The 26,873-nt window shown below is 36.9% G+C and overlaps 1 long non-coding RNA gene across 1 annotated transcript in view; it reads right to left on the bottom strand.

The window, feature by feature from the left end:
- LOC118688430 (uncharacterized) overlaps positions 1-26,873 on the bottom strand; it is a 224,181-nt gene that overhangs the window by 52,087 nt on the left and 145,221 nt on the right. Inside the window, exon 5 of the long non-coding RNA XR_004980469.2 lies at positions 11,674-11,722. This is a non-coding gene — a long non-coding RNA (uncharacterized LOC118688430). The remainder of the gene's footprint in view (positions 1-11,673; positions 11,723-26,873) is intronic.

The following is a 26,873-nucleotide window of genomic DNA, read 5'->3' on the forward strand; positions in this document are numbered from 1 at the left end:
CTTTGCAACTTTGTATATAACAAAGTATTTCCTTTCCTTATTTTGGCAACTCCTCCCAAAAAGTCAGTACCTTTTGACTGAATGTGACGTGAACAAGCCCCCATTTACTTTGAATATTGGGGAGTTATTACTTTGAATATTGGAGAGGAAGAGTGATTGATAAGCTGCTGCAGTTGAGAAAGCAGATTCTACTACTGATATTATATTGTACAATGTAAACCATAATGTCTGCAAAAACATTTATGCAGAAACCAGTCCAGCTTCAGGTAAGATCAAACTGTGAGTTCCTAGGGGTACTACACACATAGGATGATTAAAAACTGCGATGCAACTGCCTGTTGATAACATGCCCATGTGTGAATACCTTTTCCACCCATAGTCTGAGTTAACTACTCTTATCTGACCACTTAAATATCTCAGGTCACTCAAATCAGCAAATAATTACAACCAGGAAAATATGTAGCTTTGCCTTTTCAGGATTTGTGAAAACAGAATTATCCATAAACTGATATAGGTAAAAATTCAGGACAGTTTTTATATGATACCTGGGACTGAATCCCAGCCATGTATTATTTTCTGATTTAAACTTATAGCAGGGTGAAAAATGGTATTTCAGGTCCTGTGTCCTTTCTAGTTAAAGAAAATTTGCAAAACGAAACATCCATTTGATATTTGACATAACTTTGAACTCTGTACTGGCCGTGTGAAAGACAGTTGCAACACTTAGAAAACGACCTGTGGCACAAAATAAAAACTATGCAAGGACAGCCTGTTCTCAACAGCTTCAGGCTCAGTTTGCAAATAACAGATTTATAAGCTATTAGACATTAATTAAAATAAACTGATCAATTAATTTCAAAGTCTGACACAGATGGATAATTATCCATTTAATTAGTTGGACATTTCTTAAACACATACTGTGCATGGATATTTTTAGTATATAAATCTAGAAATTCTTCAGAAATTTTCTTCATTAACACAATTACTATAACCCAAAATTTTCCTGGACCTTCCTGCAGAAACTGACAGAGAAATGCATCAGGATTGCAGAGGTTTTTAAACTATCATAAAACTCAGTATATTTGATAGATAGAGTCCTTTCAAATGTTTAATATGTTTCTAATCCATAGTTTTTTAGCTTGTGTTTATTTACAGAGGCCTTTCAGCCCCATTGCTTATATATTTTCAGCTTCTTTTTTGTCCTGGGCACTGAATACAGTTTTATGTTTGTGGGGTTTTTGGAGAAGAGTTTGATTTTTTTTTTGTTTGATTGGTTTGGTTATGGGTTTGGGATTTTTTTTTTTTTTTTGAGGTTATAGTTTGTTTTGGTTTTTCCTTTTTTGCTTATTTTTTCCTATTTTATTATTTATTTTTCTTTTTTAGCTTAATTGAATTTGCTTAATCTCCATATAAATCTTTCTTTGAGTATATTCTGCTTGCAGTTTGTCTGGGCACCTCTGCAGCATCACTCGGTGAGAACATAAGGTCACAGATTTCCAGGGTATAACAATCCTTTCTAGGGACAGGAGCATTTACCAAAGGAAAGAGGCTCCAAAACCCCATCTGCCCTGGGAACAATCTCACAGAAGAGATAAAAGGATACTATATTCTGGACATTTTGTTCCTTTCCAAATAAAATATTGAGTTGATTAAAATCCAAGAGTTGAAAAATCTGGCATTTTCTGTAGGTTGTAGTACCTTTAAACAATCTGTCAGACATTTCTGAACAACTCTTGAAACAGATACCAACCTTCATGGATCAAACATCAACCTCTTGATAACCTAAACTTCCAAAAGTCTTTTCTGTCTTAGCCAGAACATATCAATGTTCTTTCATATCAATGTTAATCAAGAAAACATATCAATGTTTTCTTTCACCCAATTAGATATCATTTTCATTCCTGCTCTTTCCTCCTCTCATTTAGTATTTACACATGCAGAATATTTTAATATTTAAGCAAGTTTTCACATTTCTCCTACTCCCTCTTCTCTCAAGCCTACAGGTCTCATCCTGCAATGGCAGAGTGCTGAGGTACAAACCCATAGTGTAATGCATCACCAGAAAATAATCAGATATTATGATAATAAAAGCAGTATAGTAACCTGTGTGGAATAAAGTAAGTCATTGTTCATTCTGATCTTCACTCCCAATTTGGATTTTTGTGCTTTGAAGGAACTTATTTCCTGGAAGTACATCTATGATGCAGTATTTAAATGACAGCATCATTAACAGAAATTATTTTCCTCTGTATAATCAAGCCTATTGTATTGATAACAACTTCTAGGAATATTTAATTGCCATTCAAACACTTACCCACACAAATACCTACTCTTTATTCTAACGTGAGGTGTAATTTATCTGATTGTTACTGTTAGAAAAGTTGTGTGCAGGGAAAAATATATTGCTCCATAATCCATGTGGCCTGGATTTCATAATTCCTCATTGTTAAAATGTTTTATTTGGATTAGAGAGGTCCATTTGTTCCTCTTATTTCTGTTTACCTTTTCTTGTTGGAATATAATCTAATCTAAGTATTTTCTTCCTCCTTTTTGCTCTTCTCTCTTCAGAGTGACAAATGTACTTAATGATCTAGATTTCTATCATATTTTAACTTCACCCAATACCAGTCCCTAAGGATTCCTACTTTTTAACTGGAGTACAAAACAAGAAATCTCAGTTTACGTATAATAATTTTTTTTTGCATTTCTTTGAATTAAGACAATAGATGATAAAATTTAAACTAAGTAATAATATTCTATCTATATTGTACATGTAGATATCTATCAAATGTTGTACATAATTACAATATTATTAAATTAATATTTTGTAGGTGTTTGCATGGAATAATTTTATTTGGTTTTATTTAGAATCTGTGTGCTTTTTTTTTTCTAGAAGAATAAGCAGTTTCATGATCAGTACATTTTTAACAAATTTTGATAGAGAAACATTAGAAGGTGTAATGCTCCACATGATATATTTTGTTCAGTTCAGATATAAAATTCATTCACTTTAAGTGTGTAAAAGATATTTATCCTCCTTAAACTGAAAATATCTAACCATGATGTTGCTGGTGATATTTTCATAGTATTGTCATTACAACTACATGCTTATAGTCAAGTCTGCTGGTTAATTTAAGTCACCAAGCAAGACTTCTCCACTGCCAGTTCATTTCTTAATTCAAAGCAATGTTGTGTTTTTAAACTAAAATTACTTTTAGATAATTTGTCTAAAAGAATACATGTGAATTGAAGCCCAGAACGTACATGTGAACAGAATGTGAACAATATTCTGCAGTACTTCACAAAAAAATAGGGTAACAAATGGGAGCAAGAAATCCTAGCACTTCAGGGCACAGGTACACTGCTATTAATGGGCAGCATTGATCAGAAAAATAAAACACTGACTTTCAGATGCTACCAAGATTCTAGAAATGCTGTGATTGTTTGCAAACTTTGGCAGTTCATTTGCTTGCTTAGTTGCTGTGTGGAATTCTGGCATTCAAATCCAGGTGTTAAGAGCAGTTCACAAACTAAGATGAACAGGAACTATGTTTGTGTGAGACTGGCTGGGGTGGCAAGTAGGAAGGCATGGCCTAAGCCTGAGCACCTAGAATTGCTATTTTTTCAAAGTGAGTGACACCATCATATGCATAAATGCAAGTCTGAAGTGGGAGTACAAGCAGGACTCAGAATAAGCCATTAAACCTGTTTTTTTCCCCCCATATGCTGCTTAGGGGCAAAACATAGTAGTGCTATATGCTAGAAGCAGAAAAAGCAATTCAGAATCTGCTCCATAAGAAGAAAAAGTTATTAAAAATATGTCTTTTTGGTACTGCTTGAAATGCATAATCTGTTTTTAAAGTGCTGAGCACAATATAAATGCAGATTGTGCTAGATTCTACTAACCAAAAAGCCTAGTCACAGCGTTATGACAGCTTTATGACATTTAAACATCATAGCATGTAAAAACATGGAAGAGATGGCAGGTGGGAGGAAGTACTTGATATTCAAGAGAAAATATTAATGGATGTGTCTAAAATGTAACTACTTTTTAACATGTCATGCTTAGGAATATTTGCATAATATTATCCTTTAAATTGCAGTGTGTACATATTAATTTCACAGTGTCACTCCCAATAAGTCTGGCATCTGTACATTCAATGGGCCCAGTCTAGCACACTTGCATCTCTTTATCACAGACATTTGGAGTCTCAATTTAACAAGTGACTCAAAAGGAAGACAACCCAAACAGGCATAAAGATTTTGGAGAAAAATGGAAAGCCCTCAAACACATTATGTTCTAGGAAACCATATCTCCCAATGTGAAGAGTTGTCCCAAGCTACCTTCTACCCTTTCCTCAAATATATTGTTTCTTAAATTTCACTTCTTCCTCTGGATAATGCCTGTTATCTAAGTACTCAAAGTCCAAAATCTGTTTCAACCTGCAGAAGAGATGAGAAGGAAAGGACAACAGAACAGTTTAGAAACAGGAAGCTTAAAAAAAGCCCAAATTAAAAACCTCAGTGCTGAAGAACAATAAAGCAAAGCACAATGCTCCATGTATGCCGTTAGTGCTTGGTGTTACAGAGTTCCTAGCACATTTTTACCTCTTCCATTCTGCACTCTCCCCTTTTCCCTAGGAAGTACATCATCAGATGCATGTGAAATGTGGCTGTATTTTTTTCCCCTCCAGTTTTAAAAATATTATGCTTTTTATTTGCAGAATGAGTCAAGCTGGAAGGGACCACAGTGGGTCACCTGGCCCCAGCCCCCTGCTCAAGCAGGGTCATCCCAGAGCACATGGCACAGGGTTGTGTCCAGACAGTTAAAGGCTCAATAGAAATAGACAAAAAACCCCAGAGCTGTATGTGTATGATCTCATTATCAATCTGAACAAAGTCTTCTCTTCTATATGGTGGCATTTTGGACTTTAGTTTGATGCTCATTTGCAGTGGGAAGCAGGAATTGTACCATAGATCCTGCAAGCCCACGCTGAAAAATGAGTTTTTTCTTGTACTACACGCCGCCATTAAAGGCAAAACCACTCTGCAATACTTAAGGTTTCTACTATGTAACTCTTGAAAGCATGAAGAGAACATTGCAGTCACTGAGACTCAAGGAGACTAAGACTCACCATGAGTATGAATTTGACCACCCATTTTCTAGCAGGTCCCTGCCACCTTAGGTATTCAGAATGACACATGGGGAGCACGTTTAGACCTGTAAATCTGCCACTCACTTGCTCTCATATGTTTCCCTTCGTAACATAAGCGACTTCCTCAGAACTTAATTTCTTCACAGTAGAGTTCCTACTTAAGAATGAGATGTGCCTGCTCAAAAAGCATTTTGTTTTGTTTTGAAACCATTGTAAGCTAATAGGATACAGAATCTTTAGGACATATTAACATCTTAGAAAATTGGCAGAAAAAACTCTATAATCTCACTTATTTAATTTGTTATAGCTGTTGGTCTTTCCAACAGTGCAATTGTAAAAAGGTTGGAAAATATTTTAGCTCATTTTTATTAAGCCATCCCTCCTCATCCTTTCTAGAATTTTCTTCCTTATTATTTCCTTAATTTCATTCAAGTAGATCAGAAAACAAAGTTGTCAATACTGTGTAAAAACTATCCCCAGAGAGGGTTAGAAAAATGAAACTGTTGAGAAATCATAAGAAAATTGTAGAACAGCTGTTCATCTTTGCTATATATAATGAAAATTAACAAAAAAACCTTCAGACATAAAAGATGCAATAATAAAAATAGCATCCTGAAGATAAACTACAAAATAATACTGCAAGTATATTTAGGTGAAATTTCCCTTAAATGTTCCAGTAAAAAACTACTTAAAACTAAGCCTTTGACAGTTTTTAAGATGCTGTAAAAATAAAGCAAGTTAGTATCTCATCCAGTAATTCATTTTGAGAAAATGCCAAAGCCACAATAGTTATATCTCTACTGTTCCAAGATGAGGCTTGTAGCTCTCAGCTCCTGTAGCTTCTGACATTCTACTGCCTGGAGATATATGAGGGAAAAAAATCACATACACTACCCTATTTTTACATGTATGACTAATTTCTAAAAGTAGATTGGAAGCTCTACAGAATGCAATCAATGAGATGGTTCTGCTGAAATCTTAACACTTCAGGTAACCAATAATTTATATTTCATTTGCTGCTTCCTCATGAAAATAAGAAAATATAGAATGAAGAAAAAAGGCATAAAAAGCAATTGCCTTAAAGACTTCCTTTACAATCGTTTAAAAGGTGTGAAATTATTTTTTCAGACTTCCTCCTCCTTGTAGTAATGATTGTAAAAATATTGCATAGAGGATGGTATTAAAAAAAAACAATTTATTTTTAAGTCTTGGCTATTCTTTCTTTTATAAACACTGTTTGAAGTCTGAAGTTAGAATGAACTTTTGAATACATCCTGTCTAACTACTGAGGCTACAAAGTCAAAGAGAGCATGAAAGGAGGAGCTCTTTCATACTCACACCCAACTGATTAAGCATTAATGAAATTATTAAACTTTGCAAGACTGATAGCAGGAGAAAAAAGAGTTGCCAAGTTTGCTAATAGCCTGACCCTGCAAGAGGCCTCCTGTGCTCATACAAAGATCTATCAAAATCTGCCTTTTCTCAAAACAAGGGCTTGCTCTGTCTGGTCCAAGAGCAGAGCCCATATATGTGTACTCTGACAACATTGTATGGAACTCTGCATAAGGAATATTAAAAACATTTTAATTGGTTAGTTAGCTTAAGGCTCTATGGTTGGGCTTTCCCAGGTCTGCAGGCACAACACAAAAAGTGACACCAGGTATTCCACACCCATCAGAACTATTTACAATACTATTGTATTGTACTACCAATACAACTACTACTCCACGGCTGTATTTAATTTCAAATGATCCCAAAATAATCTTATTTTCCTTTAAGAAAGGAAAGTGGCAGAGCTGCTTGAAGGGAGACAGGGGTTTGGATTCTGACCTCTCAAGTGTACACAGTGGGCCAGCACAACAGCTCTGATCCAGGAATAAAGGCTGGATTTGCCTTCACTAACCAGCTCTCTCCCAGGGAGTGAAGCACACACTACTTTTATTCTTCAGGGGCAGCTCCTCTCCCTGCCACGGTGAGATCTGCACAGGAGGGGCTGGGTCCACCTAAAGTTGTGTTTTAACTGTGTAGGTGCAGCATCTGACTCAGCACACATCAAACCTGTGGCCAAAGAGAGGGGGAATTTCTGGTGATAACCTCCTGCTAGGAAAAGGGAGGTTATGTGTGCTAACACCCTGAAGAAAGCCCCTGAGTAGCAGAAAAAACTTGGAGAGATTTTCCATACAAATCATCCCCAGGATTTAGTACAGCTGACCAGCAGATATAAGAAATGAAAATGCAAGTGAATTTAGGACTAGTTAAATAAAAATACTGCTAACAAAAATATAGATGCAAAGTTAGTATCACTTCTGGGGTCTTCCATTGTTGATACAAACAGAAGAGAAATACCCTCTTAGGAAATGAAATGCCACAACAGCAAAACCCTCAAGACACCTTTTTATAATCACTAGTGCTAAAATTCATATTCTTGCAGATCCAAGCTGAAAAAGAAACAGCCCTTCTAACAAATTTAAGCCTCTCTCAAAAAATGCACATATTCGTATATTCTTGTCAGCAATTAAAACAAAGGGCCCAGAAGAGCAATTATTTATTGCTGGGCATTATGAAAACTTTCTCTGCATTAAGTTATTTTCAGTAGTCAAAATATTTAATCAAATGAATGAAATTGCATTTTTTAAAAAATAAAAGTGCTGCCTTTTAATGGACTTTTTGCACTTACACAGAGATTTGTGGAATTTTGAGTACAAATGTATGCAAAGCCCTAGACTTGGTGAAGAAATTACTCCTGCTTTTTTATGGCTGTTAAGTTTTCAGGGGCAAACTGAAATTATTTCATCTGTACTGATCCTGTATGAAATTCATCCCTGTGCACAGAAACAAACACACAGTTTTATGCCATACAAAGACTTCAGAATAATAGCAATATAGAAACTGCAATATGAGGTGAAACCTGGGGCTCATAAGTCCAGAGCTCTGTTTCTGAGAGAGCCAGGACCAGGTATTTACAAGGAGGTTCAAGTGAAGTACAATTATAGAGAACCACTGGTTTATTTAATTCCAGCTTGTACGACTTTTGATTTATAATTTGTGAATAGATGTCCTTATGCATCTGAGACCTGAGTGGAGTGTAATTAGGTGAATCCTGTGGTTTTGTTCAAGTGTAACACTGGCAACCAGATTCTGTTTGTGAAAACTGTGAATCCAATTTTCACTCGCAATGGCTGTTCCTTAGAGTTTGTTCTGTATCTGCCAGTAATTTGATGAGCTACAATAGTTCTAAGTTGCTAAAACCTCAGCATTTCAAAAAGGCCTCATTGGGGTACAAAAAACTTCTGAAAGGATTGCCATGCCATTTACCAGAGCTATTATGGAATACACTTCTAAGATATTTTTTGCCTCAAAATAGTTATTTAGAGCTCTTATTATTTCATATGGAATTCAAATTTACTCCTTGAAATGAAAATATAAGATGCCACCAGTTGCTTAAAACATTTAAAATTAAGAAATTAAAAAGTAAATCTTTTCCTGTTGGATTTTCTATATTATAGATAATTTCTGGTTCTCAATTTGTGTACTGCATAGAAATTGTGTAATAACAATGCAACCATACTATTAGAAGACTTTCAAAGCCTCTGAGAATGTCAGTAGCCTGACAAACTTTAAAATACAGCTATTTGTCAGAGTGTTAATTCTTGCAAGAATTGTTGCTGATCAAATATCTATGGAAAATTCTGATTTTGGACAGTATGGCAACAGCACCCCAGTATCTCAGTCACCAGGAAGCCTTGCAGGTTCACAGTGTCCTACCCTATAAATATAAACAGAACCAGGGGCTCACCAAAAACCTGAATAATCTTTAGAATACTTTGATTCACATTTTAAGTTGGTAAAGAGCAATGAAAAGTGCCAAACCAGCTTGCATTTCAGTACCAGTGTTGAAGACCAGCACTGCCCTCCATGTTGAGCTGGTCATCACCTGGATTCAGCCAAGCCTTTTACTTCATCACAGACATGTTCATACAAATATTCACAATAATACAATTAATTCATTGAAATTTAGGGAGTACATGCAAAGATATATTGTATTCATGGAGCAGAAGTATCCATTGTAGCTCATTTTTTTTTGTACCTCATTTTTTGTAGCATTTTTTTTTGCTCATTTTCCATTGTACCTCATAAAGCCTACAAGCATCACTATTAAGGGCAAAGAAGGCTATAAACAAAGTCAATAAGGAGAGCAAACAGTTCAGAGAATCATAAAAGGATTGGATGGCCTGGATTGGAAGGGATCTCAAAGATCATCTTGGACCACTTCTTGAGATTCTCCAGTTTGTATGAAATTTTTTTGGGGGATCTAATCTCTGTCTTTGGACATAGCTTCTTAAAAAAAATGTCACTGAATGCTAGACATATTTTATCCAGAAACATAGACCAGGGAATCTTTGAGAGTGGTGGCCAAAGAAAGAAAGTATGGAAGGTGTAGGGATGAAGTGGGAGAGAGTAATTTGTTCACAGAAAATAACATTTTGATGATGAATTTTATTTCACTCTTTTAATTAAAGTAATTTTAAAAAAATTATCCTGTCAAAGACATGTTTGGGGAAATCTTTCTAAATTACATTGATTTTTTGTTTCAGAAAAATGATTAATGATATTTAAAGAGAGGGTATTAAAAAATAAATTAAATTAGCTATTTTAGCCATAATTATTTGTTTTCTTGGATATCTCATATTGATAAATAAAGCAATTATTATTTCAAATCAATCAAAGCATTACAATTGCATTACAGTTTATATCTGTAAGGCAAACACCATGACAAATTCTGGTGATGGAAACATCTTTACATATGAAGAAAAAGATCAGACAGTATCAACAGCCATCTTTTTGCAAGAGCTGGTAAAGTTAATGGATTAATTTATTGTTAATAATTATATCTAGCAATGTTTTGAACAAAATATCATAATAAAATACCAGAATAATGAATCTTGGAGAAATGACTAATTTGAATATGCAAAAGACCCAGAAAAAGAGAGCCCAGATGTTGGGGGTGAAAAAGAATTTTTTTTTTTTTTTGTTTTGGGTTTTTTTTGTTGTTGTTGTTCTTTGATCAGTAGTCCAAACTTTTAATATGAAAATCTTTTGAAAAGTTCTTAAGACTAACAATTGAAATCACTAGGTAATTTTAAACCAAGATTTTCTCTTTCTTTGCAAGGTGATTGCAGACTAATTTGCAAACAAAACCCAGGAATATCCCACTAGGCACCCAAAAGGCAGCACAGGCTGAAGCAAATATCCATTTTTTAAAGGACATAAAAGGTATCGGGAACAATTTGTCTGAAAAAAATTTCAGGAAAACATTCAAAGGGATGAAATTTCTCCTTGGTGAACTGAGACTGAAAAGGCTTTTTAAGTGTTGGCAGCACCACAGAAAAACCCTATGTCAAGAAGTTGGAATAATGAGAGGATGATCAAAGAACAGTTTATCTAAATTAAAGGTGAGATTACCAGTACTGATAAAAAAGGTAGAGCTACGGACTATTTTAACATAAAATAAGAAAAATACTTGCAAAGGAACACCATGATCTTATTTATTATTTTGGCTGGCTTTGGTTATTCTACCAGGGCTAAGATAAGCCTATAAAAAAGCACAAAAACTTTTAATCTAAGGCAAACTATGTCTATATACTGTGAACATAATATTCCATCCAAAATAGCAATTTTAATTCAATTTGTCCACATTTTATAAAAAAAGGATACAAAATTATCGTATGTGTGTAGGCAACGTTAAAGCTGCACTGCATGTAAATAATATTGCCCATCTCTCTCATAATGATAAAAGAGGTGAACAAAAAAGGTGCTTTCTGCAAACTAACTACAAAAACAGCCAGTCAAACTGAAATTCCACAGGTAAAACACAGAATTCAGCCTATGAACCTAGGCACAGCAAGAGTGTAATTTGGTGCTTTACCTTAATTTTTTTTATTCCAATGAAACCAGATCATTACCTCTAAATTCATTAATTTCTGAATTGTATTTTGTTAATTTCAGAAATGGTGTTTATAAATTTCCAAAGCCATCTCTACTTCCCAACAGTCACCAGAGCATTGCTTTGCCATTCCCATGGTGTTAAAATAACATCCCTGGAGTTCTCAGCAGATGGTTTTGTTTGTAATGCTGAAATTCTGGTAAGTAGAAGGAAATAGATAGCAAAAAAAGTTCCACTTGTAAGACTTTGATAAAAACAAAAAAGCCCATATATACCAATGTAAAATGTGAGGAAACAAGGAGAAAAGAAAAGAAGGGAGAGAAACACTAGAAGTTCAAACATCTGGAAAATGTGGTAAATTTCCTAATTGAAAATGATAGCACTCTTAAAATTGTAACAGTCTTGCTTTTGTGTTTTTCAAATGAAAAACTAACAAAAGCTTTTTGAATATATTTATAATAGATTTTGCAAATTTTATCCAACAATTCAGAACACCAGTCTCTCAGAATTAGTTGTCAAATGTCTGGGAAACATTTTTTCTGAAAAAAAGTATGACTGTGAATATTTGCTTACCTGTTAAACAAAATTCACTGGCCGGAGCAAAACGCATTGTAAAAGAAACCTGCAAAGCAGAAAAAAAACTTCATTATAATTTATTTATCTTTCTCATATTTTTGATGAAAAATTTAGCAATGAGTGGTTATTCTTCTTATATAGAAAATGCAAGCAGCAATATCATTCTAAATGAAAAGCCTTTTAAAATCTAGCAGGCCCCTGTTTGTTCAGAAGATTCCTGACTGTGGAGCAGGATTAGCTTATAAACAGAACTATACCCAACAGACATACCAAGCCATGCTGAGCAAAGAAATGTTTGAGGTTATCTGTTACATAGGTAGTATCAACTTTTGTATATTTTTATTCAAATCCAAATGTATAACTATCATTATATCATAATGATATCAATATAAGATACTCAGATGTTCAGATGGTGAAAAGTTTATCATTTATTTATCATTAAATGTTCTTCAAGGAACTGAAATATACAGTTACTTTACTTTCTATAATATTTAAAATAAACATATTGTCAAAAAGAGCATTATTAAGACTGTTATGTGATGAATATTAACATCAAAAAAAGCCAAGTTTTTAGCCTTCCTGAGCAACTTTTATTTTTTTCAATGAGTACAGAATATGCTAGAGTTCTTAATTACTTAGTCACACAGTATTTCCATGGGAACTCCTCTTCAGCCTACGTACAAACAGACATTCAAGAAGTTCAAGCACTGATATTTTGTTAAATTTCATTGATTGACCCGTGGTCTGGAGAGACATTAAATAAGTAGTATTCAAATCCTCATAGAAAAAAAGGGTGATAATTTTGTTATGGTCCATATATTCTAATCATGAATGCTTTGACTGAGTTGCAAACACTGCACAACTCAAGTTCAGCAAATTCCTTTGCAGGAATAACATTGTCCCAGATGAGTTCCTCAGGGCCAAGAAATCAGACTGAAAACTGAGTACTTAATTTGGATCACAAGGACTCATTTTTTGCAGAGGACTCAGAATTATACCAGACTTTATATATTCAAGGTCCTACTCAAAGATTTCAGTTGAAAACAAACAGCGAGCACATTGCAAATAATTTTCTTGATAAGTAAATATCTAAGAATTGTGTTTGCATTGGATATAATCTTCAGAAATTCTGTTAGGAAGAATGATATCTGCCAACCACTATCACCAGCTCCAGTGCTAGAAGATGCAGATGATCTTCCTCAAGGTCAGGGAATAACTGACAGCACATTCCATCCTTTCCTCCTACTCTTGTGACAGAATGGTTTTTTTGGGAGTGTTTCACCAGACATTTATTGACCCCAAAGAAAGAAACACAGCTTCAATCCTGGACTCTGGAAGCTGAGTCTTATAATAGGAAGTGTAAAAACAATGTCAAAAGACTCTTGAAGAGGATTATGGTGACACAGAAAGACAGTTCTTTCACCTCTCTACCAGCCCTCTGAGACAGCTGTTTCTGCCATGTGGAACATCTTTCCATGAATATGTGTTGGCCAACATTCCTTACATCTTTCACTAAAAGGGAAACTACTGACCATGATGCTGGGAATTTTGGAATGGACTAACAAACAGCAAAAAGAAAAGGTACAGACAACATGCAAACCCTGTCAAATCAGCCCAGTATTCAGCAAAGCCTAGAGTGTATCTTGCTTAAAATAAAGGTTTCTGTTGTTACATTAGCATCTTTCTGATGTAGTCAGGCTAGTTTATCTAAATTCAGAAACTCTGATTTAGGTGAGACAACTTTGAACTGAAAGGATCATGTCCTCACCATCTCCTCAGCCATCTGCCTGTTTGTGACTTTTGAGAACGTCTATCTCATTTCAGAAAGATTTGTGTGTGAGTCCTAACCACAGCCCTGTTACTGGGTTTGCACCACTGGACAGTGCATGCAACTGTAGATAAAACAGTTTCTCTGCTCAGATCTAATAGCAGGGAAACAGTTTAACAGCAAGAGAGTTTGAGCAAATGCAAAAACAGGGAAAAGATGACTGATGATGGGATAAAGGATAAAATATATGGGTGACTGTGCTTTTGTAAGATTTCTGAACATAATCTTTATTCTGAGGTCCTACACGGGAATGAGATCTACTATGAAAAAAACAAAAACAAAAACCCAAAACCTAAAAACCCCAAATGTAAAACCAACAGAAAACATAACGAGAATCTGTTCTGTTTAAGAAAGCCACATTTGCATGAGAAGGACTATCACTATGTGCACTAAAAGACAGCAGCCTCTGCCAATGACTGTTCATCTCCCTTTTTTGCTGACAGTGTTGTTAGGCCACCAGTTATGTCCCACCAACCTCAATCATTCACGGTTAGACTCCAGTACCAAGCATGGATGCTCCTGATCATTACATTTGTTTAGCATTAGAGAGCAAACTGCCTTTCCTTGTTAGACTTTAGACTTCTGGGTACTTTTGCTGTTCCTTTCAGTAACAACATGATGTGCATGAAAACTAGCAAGGGTAAATGCACTCATGGGAGATGGGATGCAATTTGCAGATTTGGCCAGGTCCCAGAACTGTGGTGGCCACCCATCCCTGCTGATGCTGACATTGCTGCCAGCACTCCTGAACCAGCCAAAATCCCTGAACCTCTGACTCTGCTCTGGGAAAAAAACAGCAGCTCCACTTCCCTCATTAATTGTGTCACAGCCTCTTTCAGAGCAAAAGATACTGCTCACTCCTCCTTAGTCAACTTATCTCTGCTTTGCTTAGAGAAAATAGTTTCAATTCTTTACCTTGTAGTGAATCACAAACAAGCTGTTATCCCCACTTGCTCTGGAGGAACAGGCATCATAAAGAGTCTGATGAAAGACAGGGTTTTTTAACTTGTGAAATGGAGAAAGTTTCCCTCCTAGTTTCCAGAGTCAGTCACCAAATTCTTATTTTCAAATTGAGCACATATGATATAAAAAGCATCAAGTTACAGGAACAATTACCATGCAATTCTAAAGATACAATTTTCACAATCCCTTTAGAGAAGAACAGTATTTTTATTCTCTTTTTATCCCTCAAACATTTTAATAATAATCCTATTTTATGGATATTAATTTTAAGTCATAATGATAATTGGAAAGGTATTGATTTCAATGGGAGTTAAGGACTAAATACCTTTATATGGAGCCAAAGCCTTCATCCTATTAAATCTCTACATTTATTGTCTGCACACAAATCATTATAAAGCAAGCATTACTCAAGAAAGAACTCAAAAGCAAGAGAAAAGCCCAATTAACAAGGAATTCAATGCAATTATGGAAGTTCGGAAGTTGCCTGGGGTGGTGTTTGCCTGTAAATCATTGGGGAAGATGAAAAGGGAAGAGTTTGTTTCATCCTCACTTTCAAAGTATTTTTTTCACTTCAGGTCCACATTGTTAATTTTTAAACCTGAAGTATCAGGACTTCCACAAAGTCAGGGCTTGGGAACAAAGATGCCATTAACTGGGTTTCTGGGGGATCTTTATTTTGCAACACTCATCAGTGCTGGGGTTACTTTTATCAGTAGCTGGAGTTCTTGTCTATAGCTCCTGGACGTTTGTACATAATTAAACTGGCTTTTCTGACCCTAGTCCTGTAGACATTAAAATCAGCTCAGCACAAACAGTCCTGGAATGCACATTATAATACCTGAACTTCTTCCATCCCATTCCACACCCATTTATGTGAAAAAGGGAAAAGAAATAGGAACAGAGAGCCCACAGAAATGTACACTAAGTAATTGAAGCAAGGACTTTTTGAAGTATTAAAATCAACCTTATTTTATTATTATGGACTCAAGTCTTCCTATAAAAAATGGCTTTGCACATCCTCCACCAAACCATGGAGAAAAGAAATTTATCAGTTTAGATGCCTGCTTAAAAAGGTTGTGGGAATGGGAAGCATCTCAGTTGATGGTAGCATCTAGGCATTTCAGAACAGCACAAATTTCGTTGCACAGTGTTTTTATGGCCTTTTTTTTTGTGCAATACTGCAATGGCCCTCATACACCTTGCACCAGCAACACACTTGGCTGGTTACAAACACAATAACAAATATGCCCAGTGAACTTTGAGACCTGCAAATTCCTGCCTTTCAGAATGTCTCTGTTTTAACCTCTGTGTCAGCTACCCACAGCTTTCCAGCTTGGAATCAGGTTCCTGTTCTCAAGGTGGATTCGGATATACCATGATACATCACTCTTGGGGTCAAGATGTTTTTTTTCCCAGTTTTTATCCATAACTCTTCCCTAGAATACAACCAGTGGAACCTAGCAAGTGTTCCCAGGGTGTTCCCAGTGCTCCTAGGACACTGGTAACTCTACTCAACCAATTTACACATTTCAGGAAGAAAAGGATAATAATACTGGAGATGGTAATAAGTGCATGCAAAAATAGCTAACAAAATCAATCAAATCCTCTAAATTTCATCAAAAATGCTGACAACTGTTGAATTAAAATGTTTAACAAATGCCCCTTTTTTAATGCATGTTTCCAGCTGAACAGGATCGATCTGAAAAGGCTGAGAAGTCATATTTAATTAAAAAGAAAACACGAAGAAGTCACCTCCTAGTACCTCAGGTACTAGTAAACCTGGACTGGATAATTTTGTAGGCAAAAAAAGGTATCATGTTTTGATATCTCAATCAAATGGCAAGGTATGAGAGGAACCAAACTCTCTCTCTCTCTCTCTCTTTCTTATGCATTTGTGCGACAAAACCCACAAACTATTTGGAGGGATTTTCATCATATGGATTTGCAAATTTCTAAAAAAATTATTTTGTGAATGGTTGTCTCAAAAGCATAATACAGAAAAATGAATCAAATATTTTATAAAATGAATTTGAGTTCTTCAAGATTTTTTTGCAAATTATGACTGATTTGCAGGTAAAAATTTAATTTTTTCTTTCCCCAGTGAGATCTATTCTACTTTGCAAGGCTTCAAGCTCACTTCAGTTCTTAAATTAGGGATAAAACTGGACTCAAACATAGGCTTTGCTAATTGCAGTCAGATTCCTACAACAGTACCCAAGCAATGACCAATTTATCAACACAAAGCTCATATAACTGTTTTCATTTTGTTAGTAGTAGTTTCAGTCACTGCTGCAAAAAGAAAGGACAAAATCTTTTAAATCTTTTTTACTCCTAAAATATTTAAACCAGTATTGGCTTTAATATATTTTCTAGGGGTTGAATTGCACTGTGAACCCATTTTAGCAGAAAAAGAGAGAAGTAAAACCTCCACTGCATTTGGAGGAGGATTGGAAGGCACATCCACACCTCCCACTGAGTCAGCATCCCCTGGAGCTCACTCCCCGTGGCAGCTACTTTGTGGGGCACCCAGAGCAGATCCACAGCCAGGCAACCCCCCTGGAAATCACCCTCTTCATCTCCCTTCAGTAGGCAAACTGCAGATTTGGGCTTTCCTCTTCTTCCTGCAGCTTCTTCAGGTCCAAAGTATTCTTCCAAGGAGAAGAAATCCCTCATCCAAATACTAGTAGGAGCAAAACTATCCTGTTCCAGATGGTGAAAAAATACTACACAGGAATAGTAGCTCACAAACTGATCTTAAATACCTCACTATAGGTGCAGAGTAACTCCATTAAACTATACACCAGAAAAAAAAAAAGAAAGCAGATCCTGCTCAGCTCTGGCTTATTACATTAGCATTTCTTTTTGATTAAAAAAAATCCAAAGAAAACCACAGAAGAGTAAGCACTATATTAGTTATTTATTTAATAGAGTAACTTGGTTAAGATTTTTGGCATTGATTCAGTTGAGCTTTGTAATTTGTCTTGTAACATTTTTCTATATACCACATGAATGGAAAGCTGAGATTCAAAGAACAGAAAAGCCACAAGTTACATAACAATGGCTGCAAAGTGGAATTTTTTAAAAGTCATAATAGGTATAATTAGCTAAATAGAAAATAATCACATTATGTTTCAGTGCATCTTTAAAATGTTCCAGATGTTTTATGCTTTCAGTACTTCATTTGTATTTACTTAAATCCTTCTTATACAAGGTTTGTACAGGAACAGTACATAGACCTGACAGCTAAATGCCAAATTGCTCATTTTTTCACTAGTGCGACTAAACAGGAGAAATTTATATTCTCTCTGCTGCTCACCCCCTTGAACAAGCCAAACAAAAACCTCATCTAGCAAATCTATCCGAATGTAGTGTTATTTGGGAGGTGAGATAGGATAACATGTCACTCTGTACTTTTATTTTTTTCTATGAAATTGAATGGTCTTAGCAAAGCAAAGAAAAACACAAAGCAAGGCAAAAGACCTCTAATCCCTAAGATTCTCAAAGAAAATTCTCAAAAATTTCATCTTCCAAATCCAGTCAGATTCTCTCTGTACTTACACTTTACCCTAAAGATTATTCTCTACCTTAAAATTTTGATATCTGTTAGAAAAATTCCAGCTCATCTTTCCCGATACAGCTTAACTATTCCCTCTGCTTTCCCTTTTGTTGACTGCCTCATCTCTCGGTATTTTTCCACACAAGTCGCATTCCCCACCCATAACTATTTTTGCCTCGGGAACCTGTTGCCTCCATGGCCAAGCCCTTACTCACGATGCTCCTGGCGCTGTCCTGACGCGGGACGAGCCGCGGCTCCGTCGGTTGCGCATGGACAGCCCGGCTCCCTCTCACAGCCCGGCGCAGACAACTGGAGCTGGTGGAATTTACAGCACCACCGTGACCTCTGCCTTTAACCTTGAAAGAGCTCTGTTATCTCTAGAGCACCCTTCTTCCCTCTGCTAAAACAGACGGATTCCCTGCAGAGGTTTTTCAGCTGGAGAGAAGTGTTTCAATAATTATTCTTCTTCTGACTATTCTAACACAGAAATCTTACACAAAATTATTTTCTTTGTTGCAAACTATAAATCTTCTGATTTTTGATCCTTCTGTGATGTCCTCCTATGCACGACTTCATCCACAACATTAGTGTTTCACTAGTTAAATAAATGGACATCAGTATTTCAGTAGCTGCTACTGTTACTCTCTCCCTCTTCTCCAACATAATCTTCCTCTCCTTTTCCAACTCCCCAGTTGTGTCTTGAGCTATATAGTCTACCAGAAGAAAAATCCTCCTTCAAAAATCCTTTTTCCTGATTCTCTTCCATATTTTTGCTCCTGTATGTCCGACTTCCAAAAAAGAAGTATCCATTCTAGAAATATTCCCTCTTACAAAGTACCTGCTTGTGTTGCTCCTCCACTTCCTCCTCTCTCAATGCAGAATTTCGGAAGAGCCTTCTCTCATTCCCTGGCATCCCCTTGGACCAAGCAATTCAATATTTTTCTACTTTAGTCATGTCCAGCCGCAGCTCAAAGAACTGCCTTCCACCAAGAAGTGTCTCTTGGTTCTTACACAAGAGCAATTCAGTGCATTGCTGATATTTCCATCCTCTAAGGTTCACTGGGCGTCTGTCTCCCAAGATATTAATGAATCCCCGGTGCATGGATACCACATATACACATTCCAGCCTAAACTGTGCTTTGAGGTACTTAGACAAGCTTCCTTACTGCATAAGCCGAGCACTTAACAAGCTTTAGGTATTTATGCCCACAACAGCCCTGTAAGAGATCCCTATTTTTACCTGATGGGGAACTGAGGCATAGGAAAACTACTTATGCTACTTAACATCAGGATATCTGTGATAACTCAGGAACCACGACTAAGTCTCTGATAACCCAGACTAGAATGCCAATCTAAAGACCGTTCCTCCCACTTCCTGAGTGATAAGGGTTCAGCAAATCTTATGTATGTGGACTTTCTCCTGCTGCCCCTGGAATGTTCTGTGCATAGATGAGCTATCTTGGCTGGCTTGAAAGCAAAATATGGAGTGTCTTTTCCTCCCTCTATACACCTTTAGACAGAAACTGGTTAGCCAGTAGTATTTTGCTGTGTGCAGCATTTTTTAGTCTGTGATACAAAAATTGATGTTCCTAGAGCTATAAACATATGCAGTTAAAGTAAAGCAAAACTAAAAAAAGAAATAGAAGAAAGGGCAGAAGGAAGAAACATTCTATGCGTGGTTTGTGTACAGAATTCCAAAGCAATTGTAAAATCCATATTGTTTTCAGTACCATCTTATTTCTTCTTAATTCCTCAGGAAAATATGTCTCATCACACCATACTGTTCAACACCCTTTGTCAAAGCTTTCACCAAATATGGAGCAAAAAATAAAAATTCTAAACATCGCTGCCTTCAGGAGAGTGATACCCACTTTATTTACTGAAGACTGGGATTTTCTTCCTGCACCTGAGTCTGTTTAAATGAGATAGCTCCACTATATCATGAAGAAATACTGCCTACATAGAGATAGCAGCCAGAGGTAGCCACTATGACTTTGTCAGTACAAGTCCTCAGATATAGAGTTATTACAAATTATTATCTCTATCAGACAGGTGAGTCTGCTGAAGTGAGGGGAAGAGACAGGAGAATGAAGAGGAAAAGGTGATGAAAGCAAACAGTGCTTGTAAGTCATGTGCCAAATACAGACAAATCATAAATAAAAATTATTTCCAGTGAACCAGTAACACTTCAGGAGACAAAATGTTTTTATACCTCATTAAACAAAATTTCTTTTTCCTAGGACTAAAACTGTAAAACCTCTATATCCAAGCTTATTTGAACTTCAAAAAAACCAAATATTCATTCCAAATAGCATCAACTTTGTTAAACAGGACATCTGCTTCATTGATGCTAATTACTTTCCACGTCCCATGTATTGAGCTAGTCAGCCTTAGTCTATTGTTTATTCTCCAAGTTTCTCAAGATCAGATGAAAATAATACCTGACAATGAGGAGTCCTTTTAAACAACGTAGACTGCATCTATATTGGTTTTTTGGTCCTGTTCCCATAACAAAGCATGGTTTGTGCACAGCTGAAACATCTCTAATCTAGTTCACTTTATCATTTATAACCTACCAAGCAATATCAAGAATGTTGAAAATAGCAGCTTAAAATTATGTCACAGGAATAGGAAGAAATGGCCAGTTGTGCTCCAGGGAAGAAATAACTGTGTTCCTAAATGTGTTCCTAAATGTGTTCCTAACTCATTTAATATGATCATGAAATTGTTTTTGTATAAAAGTATAAATACTCCTGTAGTGATCAAGAGGAAGTTTTGATATCCATTAGCTTCTATAAATACTACAGCAGCAAATATTCTTTATGAGAATCTATAAGAGCACCACTGCTGGACTGCTTGGAACACTTCATGCATTTATAATGTACAGACAAGTCACTTCTACCAATATATGCTATCCCCTGTTTCCATGTACACATCAGAGCTACAAGGTCCATTTATATATAATAGATCTAGATTAAATTAGCTTAATTTATGTATGTGTTCCAAGCTGCAACTTTTAAGCTGGACCACACTTAACCAAAAGAGAAAAAACCCCAACCAACCAACTGAACATTTAAAATAAGGTCCTATGTGCCCTGAAGTCTTGCACAATCTTAAACCATAACAAGGCCATAAGTATGGTACTCTCAAGTACCAACACACTAAAATGTATCTAGTTTAATATATCTTACAGATGGCAGCATTTTGCCACAGCAAGGAGATCTTGGCAGGGAAGCACAGAAAACAATAAAAACTGAAGCTTTTAGAACCAGATTTTGAGAAACTGGATTCCATGTTTGAAGATAGTCTGGAAGTAAAGCTTTTAATTTCCTCTGTAGCTGTTGCCAAGAACACAAAAAACCTTGAAAGGAGGAGATGAATGAAGTGGGTTGTGGAATGTAAGGATTTGCAGCAGCAGGATGCTCTGGTGTTGTCCCATGGAAGAGAAGACACTGAAGTTTGGTCTATTTGCAAAAATCTCAAACTACTGAAAGTAAAGCTAACTACTAATCCCCCCTCAATTAATTTGTACAGGCTAGGGGTCTAGGGTACTCAGCCTTGCAGCAATCACAAAGTCCTTGTAGAAGTACAGTTGCATCTTTGTGACTTACAGTTAACTTTCCATGATTCCTATTTATCTACAAAACCACCTTAACAGAGTCAAGGAAAAGGAAGATTGTGTGACTTAAAACTAGCACAAAGAAAAAGTTGGACCTCAGTCAGCAGAAGCCTTTCCTTACTTCCTGTATCCCAAAAATTGCCCTTAGAATAATTCCTGTCTTTTGCATCTTCATCCTTTGCTCACTGGGGTTGGGGGCTGCAGGGGCAGAGCCAGGGGCAAAGGGTTGCCAGGGCAGTGTGGTGCCAATCCCTCTCCAGCCCCTTCCTGCAGCTCCCAGTGAGGTCCATGTGGCATAGTGGTTGCTCACGCCTCTTCCAGTAGGAGGATTTACTCCTAACACCTTCCCACTCCTCCTGGAAGAGAGGAGGCAGAAGGCATGGTGACTCACCACTGCCTACCTGCACAACCTGTGGATGCACCACTTTGCCTCATCCTCCTCACAGGAGAACTGGCAAAATCCCACATGATTCCTGAGAGATTTCCACTTTGCTGTCTCTTACTGAAAGCAGACTTTACCATCTAGAAGGAAAAGCAACTGAGCACAGAATGCTTTGTGGTTTGGTGGGCAAGGCTCCTGGCAAACACAGGAACCAGGCCTCCAGCCTTCTGTGGTCTTTCCTTGCAGCACTCAACATACTGATTAAAAGCTGCTGGGAGCCTGTAAGATGTCACAAGATAAACTCCAGAAGTATTGTAGGATTTAAAAACAGAGAAGAAAACATATGCATATCTCTGCACATGCAAGGCAGTACACAAACAAGTGGGCAAAACAAACCTCATAAGAGCTTCCAAGGTTTTGCTTCATTTTTATCTATTGGTAAAAGAAAACCACTGCACTATAATTGAGAGGAAGATCTTCAGTTTGTGTTCTCCAAAAGGCTCAGTAGTCCTTTGATTAAATAGGATTGGGAATCACTTCTATAAAGCAGTCATCACAGTAACAGTAGAGAAGCTCCCAAGTAAATTAGGTCTGCACTGTACAGCACCAGCTCAGTTGAGAGGAGTTATTTGCTCTTCAACCCATTCTTTAATGTGGGGGGTTTTCCCTTTAAAAAAATGTTGAGTGACTGAAAGAATGTTTTATAATCATCACTCTGCTGCTGGTAGTGGAAATACTTTGTCAAGAAAACCTCTGGAAGCTGTGTTGGGAAAGAGTTTTCCCTATAAGATACTCATTTACTGAGGATCGTATTTTCAAAAGCCAGCTTGTCATATCACAGCATTTTTCTTCTCATTTCTTTGGCCATTTTATGTTCAAATGATCTCATCAGCTCCTGGGTATGTTTTCTATATTTTTATTTTATATCTTTTTATATTTTATTAAATTTCCTAGCTCCTGAATTAGTAAACATGACTGTTATCATAAGCAAGTAGCCACCTCATCCATAAGCAATCTAGAGTTCCACTTTCCTTGTGACATGTTCCAGGTTAAGGAAGAAAGCTAAAGGTTAAAATGAAGCCATGAAACAATGGATTTTGTATCTTGGTTTTATCCTGCTCAAGTTCTTCCCAACAGCCATTGGATATACCTTCAGCTTCCCGCCTGCAGATCCTTCCAAGGAAACCCTGCCCATGAGGCAGATGAGCCAAGCCACAAAGAGCAGGGTGGTGCACATCACATACTGAGATATGCAGGTAACAAAGGGAAAGCTGCTGCCTTTCTTTTGCAACACAATAGGAAAGTCTACCTTAAAAACTGCCCGGAGCTCATCAGAGATGGCTGAAATTCCAATACTTTCTCCAGTGAATTGCTCAATACTATTTTCCTCAATCTGCAGTAGATGAGAGCTTTTTAAAAAATGAGCAAGCATGACTCATTTTTATGACCAATGCACCATTCGCAAAACGCTTTCCAACCAGATTGCAGTTCAAATAAGACATGTGTATTGTTGCAAAACAAAATATGCTGGCTGAACAGAATGTATTCATCTATATTAGTTTTTCTTTCTAAATCCAGCACACTGTGAGCTAAATTAATCTGCTGAGTGCTAAATTCATCTACTGAGAGCTACTGTAGATTCAGGGAAATGTTTTGAGTGCTGTAGCAAACAAGTCTCCCTCACTCAGGAGCCCTCTGTGGGCTGCTCGTGTTTTAACCATTTTGTCTGCTTCCAAGCAAGGGAGCAGCTGATAGACGAGGGAAATGCTCATTGATTTGCAGGGGCAGCAGCACAGCCAATCAGCCCTGGAAGGAGGCACAAGCAGGGATCTCTCCAAGTACGCATATTTATATGCAGCTGTCGTACCTCCAAGTCTCCAGTGAATACCCAGTGCTTGTGTGGCCACCAAGACACACAATGCTACCCTGCAGCCTGCTCTTGCTTCACTCTGGTAGGGGGAGATGCACTATACAGAAACACATTGCATTTTGCCTGGCTTGGCTACCCCAGCAAATTACATGCTTAATGTAAGTACACTGTGGCTGCATAAAAATTCTTAATCCAGAGGCATTTTCAATGGGCTGAAGGAAACAAACCTCTTGCAAGAATGTATTTTCAGTGGGGCTGAGTTAAAACAATGGGGTAACACAGACAAGCATCTTGCCAAAAATGTCAAAAAGCCCCGTGGTACTGAGGGGAGGGTAAGGGAAAGAGCCTTCCCTGGTGCTGCCGTGGTGATTGATGCGTGGGCAGCACCAGAGACGTGTCTGTGAATGGGACTCCTCAGCTCAGAGGTGGGGCACAGGGGTTAGGAAGAGTGACAGGAGATTTTCCTTGTGTTTTAGCAAACTCTAAGAGTTGAAGACGTACCCCAAAAGAGAGAGGTCTGTGGAACTGAAAGAAAGAAGTCCAAGTAGAGATGCAGGTAGAGAAATGGCTCTGTGAAAAGGAAAACCCAACAATCTGATGCTTTTAGGAAGGCTGGTGAAGTAAATGTACCAAGGATTCAGAGGGGATTGGCAACTTATTTAATGGTCAAGCCATTACTTGTTTACTGAAGCAGAATGATATTTAAAGCTGTTTCTTACAGCCTATGGGCACACAAAGCTTCTGCAGACTTCTATAAGAATCAAGAGCTGGAACTCAAACTGTGCCACGTCCAAAAAGAATTGAAACAAAACCCTTCATGTACAGGTGAGAGGGGCTGCCTCTGGTCAGGCTGCCCACAACTGGGCTCACTGGCAAATCCCTTGAGGAAAGTCTATCCTGGGATGATTCTCTTGGGGTCCTAAATGACAAAGAAAATTCCCTTCCCTTCCCTTCTTGCTGCTCAGACAAAAAAAAAGTCACACTTGCAAACACTAAATGTTGAACTATAAAATAATTACAAACCAAAGCCAGAAAGAAAAATTACATACATATATATATATATATATATATATATAAAACATCTCACTGTGTTGCTGGGAATACTTACATTTGCTACTCCCTTGCAAGCAAGCCACACTAAGACATAAAAGGGGAAAAAAGAGAATAGGATAGAGTATTTTCACATCTGGTATTTACAGCTGATAAAGAGTACAAAATAAACATTTATTGCGGCAATCACATATAAACTTAACTCCTACTATGAAATTATTCTCATATTTTCAGTTCCAAAGAACAATAGAAAAAGGCTTCCACTAAATGCCGAAAGAGAAATCTTCTACATAGTGTATATAGGTTAAATAAAACTGCTAATCTGAGAAAGGTTGTTACAGAAATCTACATCATTGTAAGATCAAACTCCAAGTGGTATTGTACCAAAATGATGAAATTCTTGTATGGATCAGGAAATGAAGCAAATGGACCTATTTTATCTTCCAGTTTATTACTGAAAATGGGTTTTACAATTTGCTGTGCATAGTTAAAGTGCTACCCAGACAAATTACAGCTGCTCTTTTAACCTGAACATGAGATGGCATGGTTCCAGCCAATCTGAAGTATGGTTTCTAGGCAGGATGTCAAATCTCAGCCCCCTGGGTTCCAGAATGATGGATTGAACCTTGAAAGTTGCAGCAGAGCAGCATATGTGATTTCTGTACTGTATTTTGATCACTCATGAATATATTAAAACATGTCCATGTATGCTATTCAAAGCTTTGGCTTATTGCTTTAAACTATAGTTAAAAATAATAAAAAAGTAAATAAACACATACTAAATATGCAATGCTAATTTAAAGGCAAAAGAACTGTTCATAAATTTCGGATTTTTTTCTTTGTTTACTGATTAGGACATTAGCTAATGATGCAGGGAAGGGCACCATTTTAGAAGCTGTGTCTCTCATAGCTATCTGCGTATAGTGCCTATGAATTCAGAAAGAAAAAGAAAGAAAGAAAGAAAAAAGAAGTGATGGTTTTTTTCATTATCAACTACTGCAAGTACGTAACAATTGATAATTCTTAAAACAATTTTTGGCATGCAAATACACCACACGAGTGCTAGATATCAGACACACCCCTCCACCTGCTCATTCCAACATTTCAAATGTGTTGTAAGTCCTTATTTTCCTCTCTTCTCTGTACCTTTTACCTTCAAGTACAATTTCCCTAAAAAAACTATAATTAATCCAAGGAAAGATATACCCCAAAGTCCCCCTTAGAAAGCTGGGGGAAGGTGGAGCATACCAATATCATGACATGGAAGCTGTTGGGGACACACCCTGGCTGTGTGCTTGAGGAGAAGCTCCTTTGGCAGGAAATTCTCCTGCTCTGTGCTGAGCGTACCTAAGAGAGTGAGGGGCTCTGGGCTCAGGCTCCGAGTGCCATCCCAGTATGAAAATAAATCTGTTAACAACATCATCATGTTGCACTTGGACTCCACCTGAAATCTTTAGCTCTCCACATAAATGCACACCAAAGTTACCAGAATCAGGGACAGAGCGCAGCCCCTAAAAGACTGGGGCAGCTTCAAGGGGAAAACACATTTTTAATGGAAGAAGAAAAAAAAAGAAAGTGGAAAGTCAACATACATCAATTTTATGAATGATTTGTGCAACTCAGCATTTTAAAGAGATCCTAATTTATGTGCTTTTCAGCTGGTTAATGTCTGCCTCTAGGACATGGTTTTAAACACAGTATTAACATTGTTACTTTTCTGCTTTTTCAACTTCTATGGCTTTACTCTTCAGAATCTTGTTTATGATGACAGTAAAAATACTTTGATTTTTAATTTAGGAGCAGAGCTACCAAGTTCTGTTTTAAGGTTGGCTTTGAATACTACCCAAAATACATATTATCTATATAGTTTATATCATGTAAGTACAAATAATACAGTTTCAGAATCTGGTAGATTTGTGTTGCTGTAAG

The sequence above is a fragment of the Molothrus ater genome, chromosome 2 (assembly GCF_012460135.2).
Source record: "Molothrus ater isolate BHLD 08-10-18 breed brown headed cowbird chromosome 2, BPBGC_Mater_1.1, whole genome shotgun sequence".
NCBI classification, from domain to species: Eukaryota; Metazoa; Chordata; class Aves; order Passeriformes; family Icteridae; genus Molothrus; species Molothrus ater.